Raw genomic sequence first — 8,326 nt, forward strand, 5'->3', positions numbered from 1 at the left:
ACCCCAAGATTCTTATTCGTCACCCATCTGCCCTACTGTTGGCCTGGCCAAACCCACAGTGGGCTTGAATAAAGGTCCTCTTAGAGCAAAGAGGGCAGAAAGAGTTAAAAAAAATTACCTAGACACATTTAAATTTTTATAACTTATTTTCAATTAAGTTATTAAAGCTAACCTAACCAACAATACAGTGTGTTTTGCTTGAAAATACCTGATTTTAATTCACCATAAAAAAATGAATGGTTTAAGATATATAAAAACAAAAAAATGGTATCTGGTGAGAAAACTTGTTAAGTTTATAGAGATTTTTTTTCATACTGCCAGATGGTGCAGAAGTTGAATGATGAGCATTATTGTCCAGTCATGACTTTGCCACAGGAGAAAGTGTAGGTCATAGTCTGGTATGTCTGATAGCATGGTTGCCAAGTTCTCCCAATCTGACTCCCTTAGATTTCTTTTTGTGGGGTTATGTTAAAAGTATGGTTTATACAACTTTGGTCAGAAACTTCAGAATCTTTGGGAGTGCATCATTGCAGCCATTGCAACTGTGAAACAGGATATGCTGCAGCATACATAGCAGGAAATTGCCTACTACCTTGATGTTATTGCTGTAACTGCTGGATTGCACATAGAGATGTGAATTTTTCTCTCATATAAAATCTTTATATCTTTAACCATTAATTTTTTCAAATCAAGTTGGATACTTTTGAGTAGAATGCCTTATATAACATCCTATACTAACCATTAGGGTTTATAGTGTAATATGATTATATACAACACAACATATGTAAATTTGTATAATTATCTACAATATTGACAATAAAAAATGACAGTGAGTTGGATAAATCTAAAACATTGTTCAAGAAATTGCAGGTTTTATTCCTGGCTTAACAAATAAACTTGACAAACTAGATTTAATGAGCTCTAAGAAGACTATAAATAAGATGTACCCAGATAACATAATTATAAGTGTTTGATATTAAGTAAACAAACATCTAGTCATAGTAATTTTTGTCTGTGACAACAGTCATATAAGGTCAAAACAGCTGTTCTGCTCATTCTTAAGAGATTCGATTAGCACCTATAATTAAATAGTAATGTAAAAGAACATGCTATTAAATACTTGCCACGAAACAAAGGATAAAAGCATATGACTTGCACTAGATAGTAATGTTTATCATTATTATTTATCAGAAAATTATCTAGAGATTATCTGTAATATCTCTTAGCTGAATTCAATGTAAAACTCCAAGAAATCATTAAAGTAAGAATAAATATTAAACATCTTGATATAGAAAGAATTAGCTTTCAGTGAAAGTTCTTTATGTTTTATCTATCATTAATCTAATAAAACTGGAATATTTACAATAACTAATGTACCTTTTAATTTTCCAACATTTGTTTCATATTTTAAAATAGTACTTTTGGTTCAGTAAACAGTATAATTATCCAAATGTAACATATCTTTCAAACAAACAAGTTTACTTGAACACATTCAAAATTAAAAAAAAAATACACTTTCAAACAAATAAATTAACAATCATATATTGATTTTCTTTTGAATTTTGAATGTTTACTTGTTAGTTTACTTGACAGAAGATATATAATCATTGACAAAAAAGTTAGTCTAATTGTTCATATAGCTGTATGCCAAGTTTTGCAGTAATTATGTCTCAGGTATGTATGTAAATGATTATGGTTGTGCTTTAATTGCAGCCAGTTAATATTACTAGAGTGCTTTAAAATCATTATTCCAGTATCCTATGAAAAGGCTCGGTGTCTAGAATTTTCAATGCACTTGTAATTTGGATGTCTTGAATGCCAGTTATACATATAAAAGAATCAAAAGACATTATTTATAGCTGACAATGTTTGAGAAAGAAGACATCATTGGGCTGAGAGAAACAAGATGGCTGTTTTGTCAAATTGCTTGCTGTATGGGATATTCTGACCTGACTGAGGAAGTATACACACGGCAGACAAACTCTGGACAGACTGCCAGGAGAAATAATCATCTGATCATCAGAAAAGCACAAACAGCTGCAAGGGCATTTTGTCCACCATCCAAAAACAAATTAGCTAAACAACTTGCAGAGACAAATTTGCATGCATCGTAAATGCTATGCATTCTGTTCATTAGCTCCTAATATTGTCAGTTTTCATTTGCGGTGATTCTATGACAGAGAAACGGGGATTAATTGCTATGATCTAGTAGTGTTCATAGCAGAGTCTTCAGTGATAAATCCTGGTTTTGTTGGAATCAGGTGAGTACTATGTTAGGAAGTAGTAAACTACTGATGATTGCTGAAGCACTCACCTCTGGTATTGAATGGCTCACTGTCTCATGCTGGTCGGCAGAGCAGTCTTATATGTTAGTCAGTCAGTCATAGTAGCGGTGCAAGAAAACATTGATAGCACAGATATATTTAGGAAATACAAACCTTCACATGTTGCTCTTCATGGCAGGACTGCAATTTCCAGCATGATAATGCTCAGCTGCACACAGCTAGGGTTTCCCAGGAATGTCTTTGCCACATCACCACACTTCCTTGGTCTGCCTGGTCTCTAGATTTGTTGTCCATCATACATTTGTGTGACCAGATGAGACCCCAGCAACAGCCATCTATGAGTGCAAATGATCTGGAGTGGGAGTTGCAACATCTTTGGTCAATTTATCACAGGATAGCACACAAATATCATAAAATAGAACCAAATTAAAATGATCAAAATAAAATTTTTCTATAAATTATAAATATGAAAATGTGTAGATATACTTATGTGATATAACAATAAAGCAATTTTATGATATTTGATTGTAACAATTAAATTAAACTTATATGAGAAAGTACATCTAAGGATATTGTTCCCATCAGAGTGATTTTAACACAAGACTGACTACTTAGAAAACAATTCTAAAAAATTATCTTTTACTAATAATAATGCATTTCAACTTATTTGGATCTTCTTCAGACTACAAAATAAAAAGTTTTTTTATATAAGCAATATTTAAAATACATTACAATTATAACAAAATGAACTTACTTTGACATATATGGTGTTGGCTTGTACAAATAAATTATCTTAATTGTTATCCATAGACCACTTCCTATCTTTTATTATAAAAAAAGAAAATGGAAATAAAGTAGTAAAGTAGTAGCAACTTTTGTAATAATTTCAATAATTTGTTATGTTTGAAAATGTTTGTTTTTTCGTGTTTCGCTCGTCACCGTGCTGTAATTGGTTCCGAGTGCGTCATTATCATTAATCCAGTGTGGTGAGTAGTTTAACTATAATTCCATAAAATCGTACTTACTACACCTTTGTTGTCCGGTACTTCTTAATTATTCGTAAAAACAAACATTTTCGGCCTCAGTCGAGGTCTGCTTCAGGTTAAAAGGACAATCGGATTCCATTCTTAGAATGAACGCTTAGTTTTAAAATATTCGAACTCATGCACATGTTACGTATCGTCATCGTTTTCTTGTTCTTCACATAAGTAGCGCCAAGCATAGGAAAGCATGTTGCCGTCTTTGGTGTTTATATATCTCCCTGTCTGGCCAGCTTTGTAACTTCTTCAAACATTTACCAATATGTTTTCTAAATTCATTTTTTTAATTTCATTCAATTTTTCCATTTTCCCTGGAATTTTAGAGTTGATTAACATAACAGTACAGTAATTTATCATATTCATATAATTTCAAATTCAAAAGGAAAAAAGTTTCTTTCATACCTTTATCAGCAATTGTAGCTGACTTTTCAAAGTTTTGCATTTGTCTTTAATTCTGATTGGTCTGTTGCCGTTTTCTAATGAAGCAAATGCTATTTTAAAAAAGATTTTTTCGATTAAATGCTACATCATCTTTTCTTTGATCATCATTAGTGAGTAAATAATCTCCAAATTCTGTTTTTTTTTTTTTTAGTCTGCTTTTTAGAGATCCCTTTTTGTGAGATTAGAATAATATTTTTACTTGATTCAGGAGTCACATTATCTATTTTCCATTTATTTACTGATAAGATGATGATATAAGATTTTCTATAATGATATATTTTCATAAATTTTTTAAGACTTAAATCATAAAATTTTATTCTTCAAATATCTTTATAAATTTTGAGTAATAGTTTGTTTATATATATATATAATGATTTTAACAAATTTGTTTTTCATATAGATAAAAAATGTCAAGTAAGAAATCAAAGTCAAGAATTCAACAAAGTAGTAGTGATTCTGATTCTGGTCCTGAAGATGTAAGTTTATTTTTAACATGTGATTATATAAATACAATATACCAGTTTATTAATTTATATCCATTTGACTTATGAATGAATCAAAGCTTTATCAGGAAAAAATACTGCAATTTCAGTTGAAATTTAATTGATACTAATTGTAATTTATATTTATAATTTGTTCTGAAAAATAATTTAATTCTGGCTTTATCTTAAGTGTGAGATATTTTTCTCTTAGTATGCAATGACCTGCTAGCTTAATCCAGTGGATCATTTGACAATGCTAATAGAATCATGTTGTTGTATGTTGTTTTTTTCTTATTTTCAAAGTTTAAATGGATCAAATGCTTAATACCAAATGTATAAAAAATTTTATAGATATATAATTATAAATGCAGTCTATAAAAATTGAATTTTTGAAGCAAAATTAAACCATAATTTACCGATACATAGAAGTAATATATGATTTTCTTTGCAAAAGTTAACTGAATGATTAAACATACTGTAGGTTAATAAAAATTATCAGTCAGAGTAAAGATTTCTTTGTATTAAAATTTTTAATAGAATAATTTTAAGAAATTTAATTGGATAGATTTATGGATTCTATTTCTAGTTATAATACCTTTTTTTCTAATTGAAAAGAAACTATCCACATTAGATTAGTTTCATTTTAATATGTTATCTTTATAGCATATTTTGCATGCTATATCACTTTAATATTGCATTATAAAATTAAAGAGTAACAGTAAAAAAAAAAAAAGTAAGAATTGCTGTCATCTTGGTTGAAATATTTCAATTTAAGCTACATATAATGATAATTTGATAAAATCTAGAATAACTTTCAGCATGTAATCTGTTATGTATTTTATAAAATAATTCTAAATACAGTGGTGTCTTCTACTTTGAATTTAATTCATTCCAGGAGACCATTTGAAGTCTTAATCAATTTTTCCTATTACAAATAATGGAAAGTGAATTAATTTATTCCCAGACCCTAAGCAATACCTATTTCACTTAAAACCAGCAAATACAAATAATTTAAGGTAAAGATAACACAATTAAATATCCTAATAATAAACTAAAACACGAAAACAATAAATAAAATATGTGAGTACTATACAGTAAAATGAAAATTGCATTTATTGGTCACACATGATTGACTTCAGCATCTTAAACATGGCCATCAATTCTGTCACACATGTATCACTTTCATGCTTCAGGATAAGTTCCTTTTTCATCTCAATCGTCTATATTACAACCTTCTTAGACTTCATTGTTTTCACATGCTTCTCAGATGCCATGGTTAATAAGTAAAGGTTGAATTGGGTTGAACAAAGTTTTTGCATATTTTTAGCAACTATTGTTAATTAACTTACTATAGATGTGTGATTTAATTATCACAGTTGTGAAATTTAACACATTATTGCTAATATGTGATTGTATTTTTTATTTACATTTTGTTTGAATAAAATCAATTTGATGAAATGTCTTCAGATAAATAATAATATCAGTTTTTTTTTTAAATAAAAAGTCCAGAAAAGTACTTACAAAAATTCAGAGAACAGAAATCAACTAGTGCACAAAAAAAATTATGTAAATGTGAGGCCTGGATGAAATTAGAAATTTGGTATTAAAACATTAACAAATATCTGATGGGACAGTTAAACTCTTGCCTTTTGTAAATTAAAACTGTCACAAAACTTAACAAGTACCCACCTGACAGTCTTGCAAAGACTATAAAACATTATTTGTCAGAAAGATAAACAAAAGGCTGAAATTACAAGGGATAGTATCCCTCTAAATTTTGAAATTACAATTCAAAATTTGGAGGGATACTATCCGATCGGTCTTGGGTTGAGCATCGATGTTGACATCTGAAAGATTTCAATTGTCACCTGGAGACAAGGGAAGACAATCAGTATTCACTATTTTACATTGCTTCTTTTTGTGTTTGTTCTGTGAAGTGTTCATTATTCAAACATTTCACGCAACAAACACAAGTTTGTTGTGGATATTAAGTAGACTATATATTAATATTCTAATAGCAGTTTTGATGAGTAGTATATGGTTATCCATAGTTTGAATATTGTGTGATCTTTCTGTTTTATCACTAATTCATTTTAATAAAAAAACTTTAGCATTTCTCTAATTCAAATACATAACATTTTACAGGAATATTTTCTTATTTAACAGATTTATTGTTTCATTATTACAGCGTCATCCACCACAGAAGAAAGTAAAAGTAGATAAGAAATCTGCTAGTAGTAGTGGAAATGCTGAAACATCAATGTTTCAGGTAAGTTTTCTTATTTTTAAAAAATTGAATATTTGAGATGATGTTTAATAATAACTATTAAAGTCAAAATAAATGAACAATTCCTTAATCTTATTACAAATATAATTACTGAGTTGTAAATGCTGTTAATTTATTACACATAACATACATACATACACACACACACAAATATTCCATGTACATGGATATAAATTAAATGTATATATCAGACATGGGCAAATGTGGCTCTTTTTGAGTTACATGTGACTCTTGCTGAAAGTGTTAATTTCTGCTTTTTATTATTATTTTTACAATTTTATTTCCACAGTTTTGTGAAAATATGTTTATTAAAAAAATTCAATATTTGTTTTATATTATATAATAAAATTGTGGTACAGTACTGCTGTACAGAATAAAAAAGTACAGAACTGCGGCTCCCATGCATTTTGCAAAACCTACATTTCTGCTCCCACTGAACTTCTGCTTGCCCACCCCTGGTATATATACAGTTTTGTATTGTTAAAAAACTTAAAGCAGTAATTATTCATCTAAATATATAAGCCATTAGAGATGCTGTTTGTATATCTGCCATGGTATGCCTAGAACGGCCCCTAAGGGTGCAATCCTAGCTATTATTTAAATTAACAATAAATTCAGTATATTATTATTTGATGCAGTTTTTTGCATTTTTGGCTGCATTTTATTAGGGTACGCCATGAGAAATGCAGTATATTATTATTTTTATTTGTAATAAGAATTTATTCTTTATACCACGGAGTGACACCGCTGCTGCTAGAACGCCCACTAGGGGGTGTCCCAGGCTACTAGAATACTAGAACAGAAGGATTTGAAGTATGAAATAATCTAATAATCTTAATCTGTTTTGTTGTTTTTTGCTCGGGTAACGCTGGATTCATCTGCTGGTATTATATATTGTGTTAAGCAGTATATGGCTGTTGTCCGATAATGTGTGCAATATTCTTGGTACTGTACATAGTAAATGGAACTCTGAGTAATTTTTTTAAACAAAAATTACATCAAGTTTTAGGAAATTTTAACTGGTTTACAGTAAATAGTGGTGTTTTGGTTTTATGTACATCAATAATAGAGTAAAAATTGCTGTAGAGAATAGAGAGGTTGCGGCTGTCATATCCAGCCCAAAACATGTACGGCAGACGGTTGAGCGCCGCCATCTGGCAGTTCTAGGCGGTCGATAACGGTGTTTACTACGTGTAGCAAGGTGAGTAGACAATCGGCTTAAATGTCTTCATTTTTTCTGTTTGGGGTTAAAATTATGATTTATTTTGTTAAAATAATGATTATTTAAGAAGTTGTGAATAATATTTTAAAGAAACAGATGAATTTAATTCATAAATTATTTAATTCAATTTTTTAGCAAGTGATGTAGAATTTACATATATTTGTTATCATAATAGCTTATCTTAAGGTAGATTTGTTCTTCAATGGTATCTTCTACCATCAACAGTGTAATGCATTTGTAAATTTTCTAAACATTAATTTTCCGAGCTGCTTTCGAATTTGCATTAGCCACTACTTTCCTCGACAAAAGTATGAGGTAGTCCTATCATCTGATCGTATGGTAGGAGACACCACGCTAATTAAAAATAATTATTTAGTGTTACTAAACATCCTATAAACACTTTAAAATAGTTTAATTTGTTTATTTACCTTTGCTGATAACATTTGTTGTTGTTAAATGTTTCTGCCATTGTAAAAAATAGATTATTTTAACTCAGNATTTGTATCAAAATATAAATTTATAAAAGCAATTATAATTATAAAATATGCATTCAATTTCAGTTGAATTTT

The 8,326-nt window shown here is 29.3% G+C and overlaps 1 long non-coding RNA gene across 1 annotated transcript; it reads left to right on the top strand.

Moving 5' to 3' along the window:
- The first annotated feature begins 4,124 nt into the window (after positions 1 to 4,124).
- Positions 4,125 to 6,466, top strand: LOC111631468. The gene is made up of 2 exons (XR_002757705.1): positions 4,125 to 4,242; positions 6,437 to 6,466. It is a non-coding gene; the product is annotated as an uncharacterized LOC111631468 (long non-coding RNA).
- Positions 6,467 to 8,326: the final 1,860 nt, after the last annotated feature.

The sequence above is a fragment of the Centruroides sculpturatus genome, unplaced genomic scaffold, assembly GCF_000671375.1.
Source record: "Centruroides sculpturatus isolate CEXI.00-Female unplaced genomic scaffold, Cexi_2.0 scaffold519, whole genome shotgun sequence".
NCBI classification, from domain to species: Eukaryota; Metazoa; Arthropoda; class Arachnida; order Scorpiones; family Buthidae; genus Centruroides; species Centruroides sculpturatus.